We start from the raw sequence: 17820 nt of genomic DNA, 5'->3' as shown, positions 1-17820 counted from the left end.
CCCTAACCACTTCTGCCTGCCAGCCTGATTACCCCCTAACCACTCCCATGCCAACCGGATTGATGTCTAACTACTCCCCTGCCAGCCTGTTTGTCCTCAACTTCCCTCCTCTGCCAGCTGGTCATCCCTAACAGCCCTTCCCTGCAGGGTTGATCACCTCCAACTGCCCTCACTTGCAGGCCTGGCCTCTCCCAACTGCCCTCCCCTGCTGGCCATCTTGTGGTGGCCATCTTGTGTTCACATGGGGACAGGATCTTTGACCACATGGGGGCAGCCATCTTGTGTGTTGGAGTGATGGTCAATCTTAATATTACTCTTTTATTAGATAGGATAGAAGCCTAGTGCGTGGGTGGGGGCCAGCTGGTTTGCCCTGAAGGGTGTCCTGGATCAGGGTGGGGATTCCCTTGGGGTGTGGGGTGGCCTGGGTGAGGGGCCTGTGGTGGTTTGCAGGCCAGCCATGCCCCCTGGCAACCCAAGTGGAGGCCCTGGTATCTGGAATTTATTTACCTTCTACAATTGAAACTTTGTAGCCTGGAGTGGAGCCAAGCCCCCTGCTCGCCATTTCTGTTTGAATTTGTTTACCTTCTATAACTGAAACTTTGTAGTCTTAAGTGGAGGCCTAAGCTGGCCAGGGCAGGTGGAAAGCTTGGCTTCCTCTATTGCTGGGGAAACACAAGCATCTCAACTGCTCTCTGTGGCTGCAGCCATCTTGGTTGGGGTTTGCATTCTCTTTCTGATTGGTTGTGGGCGTGGTTGTGGGCGTGGTTTGTGGGTGTGATTTGAGTGGAGTGGTGGCTAATTTGCATAGTACTATTTTATTAGGTAGGATTGTTGACTATATTCTTTATACTGTACTTTACATCTCTGTCAAAAATATATCTTTTATTTTTAATATATATATATCTGGGATGACTAAACTGTTGACAAATTTTGACATGGATACTTAATGACAAGAAAATTAGTAAATATTTTTTACAAGTCTGTAATTTCCTTATAAACATTCTTAGAATAACTGAGGAGGGAGGGAAGGAAACAATGCTCTGAAATTTTTTACCTTAGAGCAGTGATTTCCAAAGTGGTCTATATCGACCCCCAGGGGTCTATGACAACCTGCAAGGGGTCTACGTCAGCGAAAAAAGAATTTGGGGGTCCATGAAATGAAAATGGGGGTCCACGATAGTGGATCTCAACATACACTGATAGTACCTATTTACTTACATCATATTATCTTATAATATAAAAACATATAAATTATTTATAAAAGTACCTATGAAGTAAAAAATTTATTATATATGTTTATATTGTAAAATTGTGTAAGTTGTAGGATAAAAACCTGCACATAATGATATACCAGTATCATCTTGTTACAAGCATACGCGCAGTAAACATTCTTGCCAATTTTTGTCTCAAAGCTTTGCGAACTTGCACCGACTTGTTCAATTCGTCACTCTATAAATATGAATGTGAGAAAAATACGTTCATTCGTTTCCTGAATCTTGAATAGGAAAGCGCTGAGAAAATATTTAAAAAATATATAAACTGGTAGTTTATCATACAAATTATAGTGAATCAGTGTTATTTTGTTTGAGAATGCCGGAGAAAAATAGGTACATTATTTTTTATTAAATTTTAACACTAAACTTCACTACAGTTAGAAATTTACAAAAAAATCAATATCAGGTAAGTAGGGGGTCTACCCAAAACCGAAAAACATGGCAAGGGGTCTACGGCACAAACAAGTTTGGGAACCTCTGCCTTAGAGGAATGTTAGACTCCATCAGAATACCTACTGGAGTTGAATTGCTATTTCATGCTTGTTTCAATGATGAACATATTTACATGTGGAGATTGGGCCCTGAAGGTATATGGCAACTTCATTAATTCAATCCTTAACATTCACATCTGAGCACTGAAAAATTTGAGTTATGGTCCACATAGCAACTTGCCGGCAATATGCTTGTAGACTCGCCAGGAATTCTGTGAATTGTTTTGCTAAAAGCTTTGCTGTTTGCCTCTGTTGCTAATGCACTGAAAGAAAACAAACAAACCAAAAAAGCATACCATAGGAAATTTCCATACCCCCTGCCACTTCCCCTAGAAAGACAGATAATATGATGTGCACTGCCTTCCAAGTACAGAGATTATTGCAGTGGCAGGCAGACTACACTAAAAAATATAATCTAGGAAAAATTGTCCCAAATGAAATTTTGCTGATTATTTGAGTGGCTAGACTTAGTAGCATTAGTAAATGATTCTCTTGTTTACATAACCTTTTCTTCAGTTGTGACTAGCCAAGGCCCCTCTAAAGGAGCTGGAAGAAGATTCAGAGAAAATAGCTAAATTGCTAAATAATTAATAAGAATTTGAGAATGTTCCAGAGGCTGAGGATAAAAGGCAGTTTGTTTGCCTTCTGGAAGTGGGTGGTTAGATTGGGGCGAGAGAGAAAATTTAAGGGACTGAATGGGAGTGTAAGACAGTTACCACCAGTTGATGTAAAAAAAAAAAAAAAAAAAAAAAGATTTCCTTGAGGAAAACATCTTTTCATGGTAGGCATGGCAAAACAATGTCTAAAATTCAGTTAAGGCTGTTTCCCTTCCTGCCTCTGCTGCAATTCCTTGACATCATCTCCAAACAAATAACCTCACAGAAGGATACTCTGAAAAATGAGAAGGGAGGGTCCAAGAAGGGAAAGGAATCCAGTATTTAGTGAGAGCCAGGAGCTGAAGGAACTCGATGCCCATATCAACATTTTACACTCTGATAACAAACAAAACTCAACAGAATACATTTTAAATATTTCATTGGCTTTATTCAACAGTTCCTGAATTATAGCAGCACCCAGTCTAGCAGATCAAAAGGAGTTCAAGGAGCTAGGCCAGTCTGGAGACCTTTCTAGGCAGAAGGGAGCCAGGAACAAGGAAGTTGAACTAGGGAAAAAGTGGATTGCTTAGGGCAAAGTGATTTTCCTTAAGGGGATGGCTGGAGGCTATAAGAATGATTTCCTAATTAGTGTTGATCAGACAATTCAAAATTAACTGGTTCAAGATTCCATTCCTTGAGAGCCCAAACTGGAATCAAATTAAGTCTCAGTTTGGTGATGCAGGGCTTAGTATAAGCTACACATTTTCGAGTTGTCTTGTTTTTAACACCCCTCAAAATCCAAGAGAGAGAACTGGATCTACCACAATCCATGGTCCAGGGCTCTAGCCATTTAAAGTGGACATTTACACAAAGGCTTATCTTAGAAATATAGGTAAAAGGAAAGTGCACTGTTTGTTTGTTTGTTTATTTGTGTGATTATAAGTCAGACGGTAAGTAGTTAGCAAGTGGATTTCTCAGACTGCCTGCTTCATTTGCAAAGTATATTGCATATAACTATTTCAACAACATCCTATTTTTATTTTCTTATTTCAGTTTCTCTAAGATATTAATGGAAATATCTATTTTTTGAAGGGATGATGAAGTTTAAGGCTATTTAATGTGTGTTTGTACATACATATTTGAAGAGGTCATCTGCTCATTTGTTTATGTACTTTATTTTATTCAACTATTGTAATGGTTAAATATTATATTTCTATAGTTTTCTTGTTCTAGAGGTTTTTCCTTTCTTTTTCTTTAATGAATGAATAATGAAAAACAAGTGGATGAAACCATGTTAACTGTAAAAGTAACTTTTAGATGAGTACTAAGAAGAAAGTAAATTAAAAATTCCAACACTGAGAAGAAATCACTCTCAATACTGGGCAGATATAACCATATATATATATATGGTTATATCTGCCCAGTATTGAGAGTGATTTCTTCTATATATCTCCTGTGGTCTTCTGGGTTTGGCTTGTATTGGTTCAAGAGAACTAATTGTGGCATTATTTCCCAATTCTGCGTTCAGAGATATAACATGGGTACATTGAAATCAGCCATGATGGCAATATTTACATCATAGATACAGGCTTCATTCCATGGCTTTTGTTATATTTTGGTTGTTTTGAAAGCCAATTTTTAAACATTTTCAAACACACATACACAACTATGTATATCACATGGACAGATATGGAAAGAGAAATTTTCATATAGAGACAGACAAAAAATACTTTATGGTATACATTATATTTTAAAATAAAAATGTGTTGAATTTAAAACTATCCTTAAATTTTAGAATAATAAGGAATGGAGGTGAAACTGAAGGCATTGCTAAACTTTATTGATATTTTTTTAGTCTGGTTGGTGGGAAGAAATGCTACTATAGACCCTATGTAACCTTCAGGAAATGCTTATCTTTTGGAGATTGAGATGAGAGAGAATTCATCCAGTGGTATGTCCTGAGAATTCTAGGCACTTTGGTCTCCCTGGATTTTCAGCTTGTCTCTTGTTTTTTGTTTTTTTTTTAATTATTTATTTATTTTATATTTTTATTGATTTTAGAGAGAGAAAAAGGGGAAAAGAGAGAGAGAAAAACATGGAAGAAAAAGAAACATGGGTCAGCCACCTCCTACATGTCCCCAACTGGTGATCGAGCTGCAACCTGGGCATGTGCCCTAACAGGGAATCAAACCTGCGACCTCTGGGTACATGGGACAACTCTCAACCAACTGAGTCTTACCACCAGAGCTCAACTCAATATCTTTAACTCAGCGAGTCTGCTGGGTTCTTCTGCCTGGGTTCCCATTCTCTACTCTGGCACTGTAAAACTCTCAAAACAGTAAGCTGGGGCAGGTAATCATAGGGTTCACCTCATTTTCACCCATTTCTCAGTAATGACTGTCCTTATTGCCTGATGTCTAGTGTATTTCAAACTATTGTTTTTATCTATTTTGGGAGAGTAAATCTCATCTCTGTTATTCTGTCTTGGATAGAAGCAAGAGTTCCAACTTGATATTTATGCTAATATAGGATATTTTTCAAGTACTGTTGTACTGTAGGTGATTTAGCAATTCATCTTAACTACTTCATTAATTCTCTGCCATCTAAAGAAATAATGGAAACATTAATAAAATATTAGATGGTAAATACTTGATAAAAATGAAAGATGCCAACTAAATATTGGTAATTTTCAGAAAAATTATTTGTAAGTTTGTGATATGCATATGCTTTGGCTTTAATATCTGTATTTGAAACTAAAATTGAAAATTGAATGTTCCTACTGCTTTTGTGTTAGTGTACACAGAATGTATAATCCTGTATGTTCTGTTAGGGCCGTGGTCGGCAAACTGCGGCTCATGAGCCACATGCAACTCTTTGTCCCCTTGAGTGTGGCTCTTCCACAAAATACCATGGCCTGCGTGAGTCTATTTTGAAGATGTGGTGTTAGAAGAAGTTTAAGTTTAAAAAATTTGGCTGTCAAAAGAAATTTCAACCTTTGTTCTGTTGACATTTGGCTCTGTTGACTAATGAGTTTGCCAATCATTGTTAGGGTAACAATAATGCATATGCTATTCATAACATACATTCATCATTAAGCATACTGTTTAGTAAATAGTAGACAACAAATATTGTTGAATTAATGTACAGGTTTGAGAATTGTATATTAGTGAATTCACATATAGTTTTGAGAATACTTAATCACAATTAAAATTCTTAGTTTAAAGAGAGCTACATGAATGTCAATCAAGACTCTTTTCTATAGAAATGTATGCTTTTAGTAAAATTTACTCATCTCTGGGTGAATAAAATTTACTCATTTCTGCAAGAACTAATAAAGCATCACATTACAGATTTGTATTCACTCACTTGTGTATTTCTATCATGAACAAATATATTTTATATAATGCAAATGGATTTTTGCCGTAATAATTCACACAGTTAAAATATTTAAACTGGCCCTGGCCTGTGTGCTTCAGTTGGTTGAACAACGTCCTATGCACAATAGGTCACTGGTTCAATTCCAGGTCAGGGCATAGGGCTCAGTGTCAGGCTGGATCCCCAGTGGAGGGCATACAGGAGGCAGCTGATCCATGTTTCCCTCTCACATTGATTCTCTCTCTCCCTCCTTTCCTCTCTCCAAGACTATCACCTTTCCTCCTCTTTCCCTTCCCTTCCTTCACCCCTCCCTGTCCCTCCTCTCTCTAAAATCAATTAAAAACATATTTAAACATTTTTAAATAAAATAAAAGCCAGGACCGGTTTGGCTCAGTGGATAGAGCGTCGGCCTGCAGACTGAAGGGTCCCGGGTTCGATTCCAGTCAAGGGCATGTACCTTGGTTGCGGGCACATCCCCTGTGGGAGGTGTGCAGGAGGCGGCTGGTCGATGTTTCTGACTCCCTGTCCCTCTCAATTCCTCTCTGTGTAAAATCAATAAAATATATTTAAAAAAATAAAAATAAAAAAAAATAAAAAAAAATATTTAAGCTGTTATATATAAAAAACTTATAACATAAAAATAATACTGTTAATAGGAATAACATATTCTCTCTTCTATCTGGTATCATAGGAGGTTAGATAACCTTCATATTAGTATTCCAGATAATTGAAATTTTTCCTAAACAGTATTAATCTTATATGATAAAGAGGTAATATGCAAATTGAACTTCACTCCAACACACAAGATGGCCGCCCCATGTGGTCAAAGATGGCCAACCCCATGTGGACATAAGATGGCCTGCAGGTGAGGGCAGTTGTGGGGTTGGGGGACCAGGCCTGCAGTGTAGGGCAGTTGAGGGGACCAGGTCTACAGGGGAGAGCAGTTGAGGGTGAACAGGCCTGTAGGGGAAGACAGTTAGAGGTGATCAGGCTGGCAGGGGAAGACAGTTAGAGATGACCAGGTCTGCAGTGCAGGGCAGTTGGGGGCAACCAGGTTAGCAAGGGAGGGCAATTATGGGCAATTGGGCTGTGGTTAGGGGTTGATCAGGCTTGCAGGCAGGCAAGTGGTTAGGAGCCAGAAGTCCTGGATTGTGAGAAGGATGTCTGACTGCTTGTTTAGGCTGGATCCCAATAGCATCAGGCCTAAATGGGCAGTCAGACATCCTTCGAGAGGTCCCATATTGGAGAGGGTGCAGGCTGGGCTGAGGGACACATACACCCCCTCACCCCTGTGCATGAATTTCATGCACTGGGCCTCTAGTATTTTATAAAAGAGTTACTTATTTACTTTATAATATTTATGTTTATTCTGCATGTGTTTTATCTTTTTTTTTTTTTAAATATATAAGTCATCATGGATTATTTTTATTTATTTTTTTTAAATAAATTTTTATTGTTCATATTATTACAAGTGTTCCTTCCCCCCCCCCCTTCCCACCCCACCCTCTGCCCTTTCCCCAACCCCCATTGTCCTCATCCATAGGTGCACAGTTTATGTTCAGTCTCTTCCCACATTCCCCTGTCCCCTTTTCCCCAAGAATCATTAGTTCACTCCCCTTCCATACCTCTGATTCTATTATATTCAAGTTAATATTGTTCATCAGATTTTTTTTTTTTAATTTCCTTGGTTTTTAGATTCACTTGTTGATAGTTACGTATCTGTTGTTCATAATTTTTATCTTTATTTACTTTCTCTTCTAAAAGAACCCCCTTCAGCAATTCATATAATTCTGGTTTGGTGGTGATGAACTCCTTTAGCTTTTTTTTATTAGTGAAGCTCTTTATCTGACCTTCGATTCTGAGTGATAGCTTTGCTGGGTAGAGTATTTTTGGCTGTAGGTTCTTGCTATTCATCACCTTGAATATTTCTTGCCATTCCCGTCCGGCCTGCATGGTTTCTGTTGAGAAATCAGCTGACAATCGTATAGGAGCTCCTTTATAGGTAACCACCTGCTTAGCTCTTGCTGCTTTTAATATTCTCTCTTTGTCCTTTGCTCTTGGAATCTTAATTATGATTTGTCTTGGTGTGGTCCTCTTTGGATTCCTCTTATTTGGAGTTCTGTATGCTTCCTGGACTTGTAAGTCCAATTCTTTCCCCAGGTGGGGGAAGTTTTCTGTCACTATTTCTTTCAGTATGTTTTCGATATCTTGCTCTCTCTCATCTTCTGGGACCCCCATGATTCTGATGTTGGATCGTTTGAAGTTGTCCCAGAGGTTTCTTACATTATCTTCAATTTTCTGGATTCTCTTGCCTTCTAGCTTCTGCAGAGGAATGTCTTCTGGCTCTTTATGTTCCAAATCTTTGACTTGATTTTTGCGATCTTCTATTCTGTATTTAGGACTCTGTATAATATTTTTTATTTCAGACAATGTATTCTTTATTTCTTGTTGATCCCTTTTCATATCCTCATAGGTCTCATTTATTTTATCGGCCTTTTCTAGGATACTCTTGAAAAACCTTATAAGTGTGGTTTTGAACTCTATATCCAGTCGCTTTTTGTCCTCCATTTCTTTCGTTTGTGATCTATTTGGTTTAGGCATTTTCGCAGGCAGCTTTTCTGATGGGGCGGAGTTTCAGGGTGGAGCCTACAGCCTTGGCTTCCGTCAGCCCCGCCCTATGCGACTCCTGAGACTCAGGGTCCTTCAGTACTTGTTGCAAGCACCTCTGAGAGAAAGGTGCCCTCGATTTTCGCCTGCTACTAAACAGTGTAGGCTCTCCCGCAATGGGCCCGAAACTGGGGTTCAGTTCAGTTGGAAGTGGAGTTGGAGGTGGCGTTCAGAGCAGTCTGGAGCCCCTGTCTCCTTCCCGCCAGGGCAGTCCTACGGCACAGCCGACTGGCCCTTTTCTGCGCGCACGCAGTGTGCTCGCCGCCGGGACCTCCTTTCGCCCGGGGTTCTGCCTTACAGCCCAGCTCCCTCTGGATGAGCCTGGGTCCCCGGGGTCTGGCGTAGAACTGGGGTTCAGAGCAGTCGGGGGCCCAGCACAGTCGGAGTGTTTATCTCCTTCCCGCTAGGGAACGCCCGCCAGGCACTCGGCCTCCCTCCTCTCTGGCTCCGTCCTCTCCACGCGCGCCGCGTGTCTCCGTACCTTGGGCTTTTACAGCTCCTCCGCGCTTCCTTCTGCTTTTCTCCTTGCTTCTCGTTGTAGAATTTCCAGTCAGTCGACTTTCCTGTAGTTCTGGGTAATGTCCATTTTATATTTTAGTTGTATTTTATTGAAATTGTTGCGTGCGGCTGCGGCTAGGTGCCTACCCGAGCAGCCATCTTGGATTCTCCTGCATGTATTTTATCTTAAATAGTGCAAGATTATATTTAAATTTAATAATTCAGTGTCAATATTTGAATTATTAAGTATTGTTTTTATGGCTATCATATATTAAAATCTATGTGATGTTGTTGGTTTCTACATAAAATTTTTCCAACTTTCTGTGCCTTTATAAATGCATCGTGTTTTTATAATTTCCTCTCTCTTCCTCCACTCTGAGGTTTTCCGGTGGCGCTTTTCACTTCTAGAGTGATTCTGTCATTTTCAGTTAACTTCCTCATTCTTTTAGTTAAACACTGACTTTATAATAAAGGTTTTACTGTAGCCTTTTTAACTATTGGGCGATTTTCTTCACATTCATCTTGCTTCTGGGTTCTTGAACTGAAATTTCTCTTTGACATTTTACATTTAAAGAGCACTGTCACATCTAGAAGAAAAATCACATCTATAAACCACACCTGAGCATAAGATGCAAAAGACCCAAACCCCTGGAGAGCTATGTTTTGAACTTTTAGATTTAAAGGACTGGAAATAATATACACTCAAGTGAGCAATGTATTTTGAAACCTTTCACTGTCTTTAAAAAAAAAAAATTTTTTTTTTTTACAGAGAAGAAGAAGAGAGGGATAGAGAGTTAGAAACATCGATAAGAGAGAAACATCAGCTGCCTCCTGCACAGTTTCTACTGGGGATGTGCCCACAACCACGGTGCCCACCCTTGCCAGAATTGAACCCAGGATCCTTTATTCTGCAGGCGGATGCTCTAACCACTGAGCCAAACTGGTCTGTGATGTCACTTAATGAACCCCAGGATAACCTTAAGATTAGGCTCAATTTACTTGTCTTCTTGGAAGCAGTTTCTGAGCTTTCAGATAGAGTTGACAATTTCTTGCATTATCCACTTGATTTTCTCTCTAGGACCTATGTTGCATGTTTGTTTACATAAAGTATCTTGCTTTTTAGTCTGTAAGTTTCCTAATGACAAATAGTAATTTATGTTAACTAATACGCAGAAGCTCAATGAATGTGTATTGAATAGAAGAATACTCTTTTTAACAATTCCTGAAATTACATAATGTTCTGTGAATTCTATGGTATTAACTTGAACAAATAATATGTAAGGCTTCATGTTATATGCCAAAAGTCTTACAAGGATGAGCAAGAAATAGGACCCACCTGTTTAAAAGCTAAATATATTTTTCAAATATTTAAGGTGGTAAACAATGGTGGTGTTTTATTAGTTCAAATAGGGTAGTTAGGATATGCTCTGGTAACAAGTAAATCTTCATATTTCAATGGCTTACCACAGTAGGATTTTGTTTCTCATTCATCCAAGTCTGATCTGGGTCTGGCAACTTCACTGGGTGACTCCTCTTCCATCCATGACCCAAGGATCTGAGCTTCGTGCATCATGTGTTTCAGCCCACTGAGTCCTTGCCTACACAAATGGATGAAGGAGAGGAGAGAAAGCATGGAATAGTACAAAAATCCTTTTTCAGGACATGGTTTGGAAGAGACATTTGTCACTTCTTGTCACATTTATTTGGCCAACACTCATCTTGTTATTCTGTCTAGCTGCAAGAAGCTCAGAAATGCCTTCCTGTTCTCATAAGCATAATATGTTATCTCCAGCCCAGTTGCCAAGTATAAGTATTAAGTCAATTTGCATAGGCAACTTAAAAAAGAATAGTTAACTTGTACAGTTCTTCAATTTTCATTCTTATCACTACACTCCAAAATGTTCCCTTTGTGTATCATTAAGCTACAAGTATAAAAAGTTCTCTCCAGGCAAGAAAGCAAATCATAATAATGACATGCACAATAATCTCTGCTGAGCTCTTATTTCATTCACCTTCTGATAAATTGTTTATAAATATTATATTAATGACAACAGCATGATACATCTGTTAAAATTAATTTAACAAAAGATACACAGTAGGGTTTGCCTTGTCATTTAGAAAACAGCAATAGGATCATTCACCTTTTTTAAAGACTCAACATTTTATTACTTTAATGAGGTTTATTGAAATAAATTTCATATTTAATTTAAAATTTGATAATCTTTCTGTGTAGAGAATGTATTTTCAACATTCAACATTCTGTGCCTCAAAAAAATTAATAGTTTTTTGTTCTAAATATAAATGTCAGAAGTACTACAAGGAAAACAATAGAATAAAAGCACATAAGATTTTGTCTCCATAGTTTTGTAATTGAAGAACTTGCTTGCAAGTGGCTAGGATCAGTCAATAATTCAAGAGTTGAATGAATAACAAGAATTATATGTAGATTTGGATTTGGACATACTTCAAATTTTGGTTCTGTTGCTTAATTTCTGTATGACAAAATATAAATTACTTAATTTTTTTTAACTTTCAGTGTTTTAATTTATAAAATATAGATAATAATACATAAATTTTAGAGTTGCTGTGATGATTAAATGAAATAATAAATGTAAAGTAGCTAATACGTGACCCAATAAAATGTTACTTATTAGTCTCTCCAATAATAATAATAACTTTTTCTAATGTAAGTAAAGACTTAGCAAATTATCTTTAAACTAAGGCAGTATAGGAAGATTTGCTTATATTTTCCCCCTTTGCATACTTTTATTAGTAGGTTGAATTTTAATAAGTAGGTTTCTTATTAATATAATTTTTTGAATTTGATAAGTATAGTAAAATATGCCATATGAACACAGGTGATTGTTATAATTGAATATATCAAAGGACAGAAAATTGAAAGTGGTATAAACTTCAGAAATTTTCTAAGTGTTCTTAAAACACTACTGGGAAGAAAATTTCTTTTAGGGCTGTTATCATAGTTAATCATGTAGGCATAACTGAGAAGTTTAGAAAATTCCTTTCTACGCATTTTCCATTTTCAGAGCTTCATATTGAGAGAAATGGTTCAATTCTTTTATCAAATTGAGGAATGAAATATAAATACATAAATGAGATATTTTAAAACTATTAAAATACAATGCTATTTTAATAAATATGTAAAATATATGTGAATACTTACACTTCCAGAAAATATTATTTTAGAGAAAATACAAAGAAGTAATAGGATACAGTTTTGCTATATAAGCACATGAATATATTTAACCTAAGAACACTGTAAAAATTAATTTGGAATTTTCTAGTTGAAAATATATGAAACATGTAAAAAGGAATAAAATCCCTCGTAAGAAATATCTTGTGAATCATTAATAATAACCAAAATGTGATGACTTCAATATAAAAAAAAGGAACAATTCACTAAAAAATGCATATTCCAAAAGTCTGAACATTCCATTTCAAAATAAAGGAAGTTACATTTAAATAAGAAGTTAACTATTTTTAAAAGTAAATTAATGAAGATTGAAAGAGGAGTGGTGGGAGGAGAACCAGGATGGGGACAGAGGTAGATGCCTGTACTTGTTGCCTCCCACAACCACATCAGAATTACAACTGAAATACATCATCCAGAACTGGTGTAAAGCTGGCTCAATATAAGTACTATAACTAGAGAAGTAAAGAAGAAAGGATGCTGAGACTGATAGAAGGTGCAGAGGCACAGAACGGCTGCCCCCGGGTGTGCTGCATTTTTAATCGGGAGGGAGATTGCCTCTGCAGGGGTCGCCTGGAGGAGCAAGGGCTCCCAACCCCATACCAGATGCTCAGCCCACAGTCCCAGAGCAGAGAAAAGGAGTCCCTACAGGCAGTAAGAACTATGGGCTGTAAAAAACAGTGCAGATTGGGGATGTGTGACACACAGGCTGCTGAAGACCCAGCTGCTCCTCTTAAAAGGCAGGCACCGTGAACTGAATTTACAAGCTTCCACATCCTCTGAGCTGCAGTACTAGGCAAAGCTCTGGGGGACCCAGACACATACAGGAAGAAACTGGACTGTTTGACATTGGGGCAGGAACTGGGGTGGCTTTCTTTCAGAATGAGGTGTCCGCAGTGGTCATTGTTTTCATGCTGGGACCTCCCTGGTGCAGGGCTGGCAGCCATTTCTATTTGCTCCACCTGGTGATTCCCTGAGTTCCCTCCCACCCAGTTTACAACCCCTCCCAAGCTGTGTGCAGTGGCTTTTGCGTATGAATGGTCTGTCCTTACTCAGGCTAAAAATCTGTCAGACAAGTTGCAGCTGGGTGAGGGAGCCCCAAACCTATCAATAAAAGGCCCAAGACCCAGCATCAGCACCAGCCTGCCTTGCTTCACAGCTGGGCCTTTTCTGGGCCTCATCTGGGCACTTCCAAAGCTGATCCAAAGAGAAGGAATCTGCAGATCTCTCTGTAGCTCATGATGGATGGCCACAGGCAGTAGCTGACTTTGCACCTATCTGGAGACACAAGAGCCAGTGTATCCATTGGTCAGTGTGAGACAGTACCAGATTACAACTATTCACGTCCATAAGCGACATGCTCAAGGGGCAGACTCAGTGAGCATCAAAGCTCTACTGAAGCAAGTACTGCTCCATAAGGGTATTTCCATAAGCAGCTCTTCCACTGTATTCTCATTTGGTCCCCACAGTCAGTTGGTCTGAAGGTCAATTCCTCCCAGTGACATCAATAGCAGTCAAGGCTCAACTACAACAAAACTGTGCACACTGCCCACAAAGGGGTGCACCAAGAGTGTCCACCCTCAGTGATTGGAGAGGCTGAGCCACTGGGCCCTACTACACAAGGCTACTTATCAGCTCATGGAGACTTAGCTGCTACTCAATACATAGAATCAAAGGGAAGCAACTGAATTTCAAAGAAACATGTCACAAATAAAAGAAATGAAGAAAGAAAACCACTGGATATAGAGTTCAAAACCACACTTTAAGGTTACTCAAAAATATTCTAGAAACCTCCAAGAAACTTAGACTTTCAAGGATCTTAGTGAGAGTACTAAAAATAAAAAATGGAAAGGACCAGTCATAAATTGTGTATACACTCATTGAAATAAAGAATAATATACAGGAATTCAACAGTAGACTAGAGGATCCTGAGAATCAAATCAATTATTTTAAATACAAGGAAGCAAAAAACACCCAGCCAGCAGAGCAAAAAAAATTTAAAAATATGAAAATAGTGTAAGGAGCCTCTGGGACAACTTCACATGTACCAACATTTGGATTATGTGAATGCCAGAAGAAGAGAGAGGACAAGATATTGAAAATTTATTTGAAGAAATAATGACAGAAAACTTTCTCTACCTGATAAAAGAAATAGACTTATAAGTCCAGGAAGCACAAAGAACCCCAGACAAGAGGAATCTAAAGAGGACCACACCAAGACACATCATAATTAAAATTCCAAGGGCAAAAGACAAAGAGAAAGTCTTAAAAGCAGCAAGAGAAAAACAGCTAGTTACCTACAAGGGAGTGCCCATACGACTGTCAGCTGATTTCTCAACAGAAACTATTTCTGCCAGAAGGGAATGGCAAAAAATATCCAAAGTGATGAATAGAAAGAACCTATAACCAAAATTACTCTACCCAGCAAAGCTATTGTTTAGAATTGAAGGTCAGATAAAGAGCTTCACAGACAAGAAAAAGCTAAAGGAGTTTATTACCATTAAGCCAGTATTATATTAAATGCTGAAGGGTATTCTTTAAAAATAGGAAGAAGAAAAGGGTAAAGATAAAAAAAAATATGGACAACATAGTGACAACAAAAACATATCTATTTAACAACTGAATCTAAAAATCAAATTATTAAAAAATCTAATGAACAGAAAATACTGGTGAATGAAATAGAATCAGAGGCATGGAAATGAAACAGAGTGATGATTCTCAAAGGGAAGGGATTGAGGGGGGTTTGAGAAGAGATTGGACAAAGAACTTCTATGCATGTATGCATTACCTATGGACACAGACAATAGTATAGTGAGGGTTTGGGGTGGGATAGGAATAGGGTGGAGAGGAGTAAAGAGGGTAAAAAAAGAGGGTCATCTGTCTCCCAAGAGCATGCTCCTGATGATTGTGGGAGAAATGGATTACCAGTCAGCTGCTTTAACACCTTCAAACAATTAACTCTGACCTCAGTTAATACTCCTGGGCCACACATTTTTTTCAAGTTATTATTTGTTTAGTACATTTTATTTAATATTAAAAAAGAATCTTTTTATTACCTCAATGACCATCAATTTGAACCATGCAATGAGAAGAGGGAATAAAGCATTTTCATAATGACCATGTCTCTTTAAAGGTCTTTTGATATCCTTTGTCATCTCAGTTACTGTTTGTATTCAATTATACCTTTTTATTTGAACCTTTTTATATGAGTTGATGAATATATTTAACCAATTTTGCAATGTTTCAAAAGTCAAATTTATTTCCTTCTCTGCACAATTAATTTAACATGTTTATATCAATCAGATCTTTAACTTATTTTATAATAGTAACTTATATTGCTTACTCTTCCCAGTACCTAAGGTATAAAGAGAAAACTATTCAAAGTTAAGTATCAGAAATAAATAATACATATCTTAATTCTTATGTTGCATTTACAGGAATAATGATGTTCCTCTAAGATGATATAAATGTGTGCTTGATGAAAGACTGAAAAATGCAATTGATAATGAGATCTCTGAATGCCTTAATCTTCTGCAAACTGGGGTCTGATTATATTTCTGTAGAGACCCATTTGAATTTATCCTTACCAATTAAGAGTCCATGAAACTACTCCAAATGAGATAATATGGGAGCTCAGTTGTATAATTCCATCAAATTCATTTTCATTTATGGCACATAGAACCTTCTGTGCAATTTTCAAGGTATTCAGAGCTAACAAGCAGCCCTGAGATTGCCATCTGTAGAAAGGCCTACTTGCAAGGTTGGCCTACGTGGTTGGAGACTGGAAACTAAATCATAAACAGTCCCCTATACTGATATAAAGTTTCTTTAAGTGATAAGTGGCTCACTATGCCTCATCTGTTTGTAGAAACAACATGCATCATGGTGCACACCTTCTTGCCATCTGGGAGTCTGAAATTTTGACACATGCTAGGAAGAAGTTGCTCAACTGACGCTTTCTAAAAACCTTGGGCATTGAGTCTGCAACTAGCTTCTCTGGTAGATAACACTTACATAAGTCATCAAACTGGTGACTGGAGGAATTCAGCATGTCCTGTGTGACTCCACTGGTAAAGTACTCTTGTAAGCTTGTGCCTGATTTCCTGCAGATTTTACCCCATGTGCCATTTCATATCCTGATTTTACTTTGTAACCTTTTATTTTCATAGTACTTAGCTTCGAATGCATTAGGTGCTAAATCTTCTAGTAAATCTTCAAACCTGGGAGTGCTGGGGACATCTAACACACAGGATGAATTGAAATATCTATATTGAGGTACATAAATTCTAAATAAAAATATTTACTGAATACATACTATGTGAATAGAATTATGTTCAGTGAAACCAAGACAAGTAGCCTAGATCTATTTTAAGAAATATAAAGTAGGGTTATTTCAGTGGGAGTTTTGAAAATGTACACACTTTATCTTGTCCAAATTATCAGGAAAGCTAGAGACATATACATTAGCTATAAAAGAATAAGTAAGGTTTGGGTAGGCTATGATATTTGGAGGCAGGAGTAAGAAGCGTTTTAGAAGGTTTTCCTTCTAAAGTTTCACTTGAAATTGTTAAATGTACGGAAGGTATAATAAGTAAGTGAGATATCTATATCTATATCTATATCTATATCTATATCTATATCTATATCTATATCTATATCTATATCTATCTATATCATCTATATCTATATCCATATCCATATGTATATCATCTATATCTATACCTATACCTATACCTATATTTATATCTATATCTATATCTATATCTATATCTATATCTAAATCCATATCCATATCCATATAATCTATATCTATATAATCTATCAATCTATCTATCTATCTACCTATCTATCATCTATCTAAAGGGGTGATATGCAAATTAGCCAGGATGCTATAATAGTCACAACCAGCTCAGGAGGAACAGATGAGTCCAGAATGGAGACACAACACACAAGTGGGGGCACCCCCAGCCCCAACAGCCACAGCATGGTGGCCACTGGGGCCAGACTCAGAGTAGAGACACAATACACAGGGGGGCCTGCTCTCACTGGGAGACAGTGTGCCAGCAGTCCTGCCTCTGCACATGAGCTGCAGAGGAAACACCTTTTCTTACAGATCATTGGCTAAGCTCCCTGTAAGCCACTCACAATGTTCTTGATAACTTGGGTAATAAGAATCCAAGAAGGTGATCTAGCATTTTTCCACCTCACTCCTGGAAGAAAAAAATGAATGTCTGCTCCTGGTGGGGCTAAGAAATGTTATATCCTGCCCTATCCAGTTTGGTTCAGTACCTGGATAGAGCCTCAGCCTGCAGATGGCAGGGTCTGGGTTTGATTCTTGTCAAGGGCATGTACCTAGGTTGCAGGCTCCTCCCTGGCTGGGACCAAGGTCAGGGCTCATGCAGGAGGCAACCAATCAAAGTGTCCCTCTCACATTGATGTTTCTCTCTGTCTTTCCCTCTCTCTTCTATGCTCTCTAAAAATCAATGGGAACATACCCTCTGGTGAGGATAAAAAAGAAAGAAAGAAATGTCATATCCTATAAAAGAGACATCTTGAGAATGCCTAAAGAAAGTTGTCATTTTTTCATGGTGAAGGGGCTGGAGTCCATGTTGATGAAAACACCTTGGTGGCTGCAGTGGCTGGCAGTGGCTGCAGCAGTGGGGTGATGGGGGTGGCCCCCTGCAGAGGTTGCCTCCTACAGAGGGAGGCCA

The sequence above is a fragment of the Pipistrellus hanaki genome, assembly GCF_964339955.1.
Source record: "Pipistrellus hanaki genome assembly, chromosome: 1".
NCBI lineage: Eukaryota > Metazoa > Chordata > Mammalia > Chiroptera > Vespertilionidae > Pipistrellus > Pipistrellus hanaki.
Note: the sequence above shows the minus strand (reverse complement) of the source record.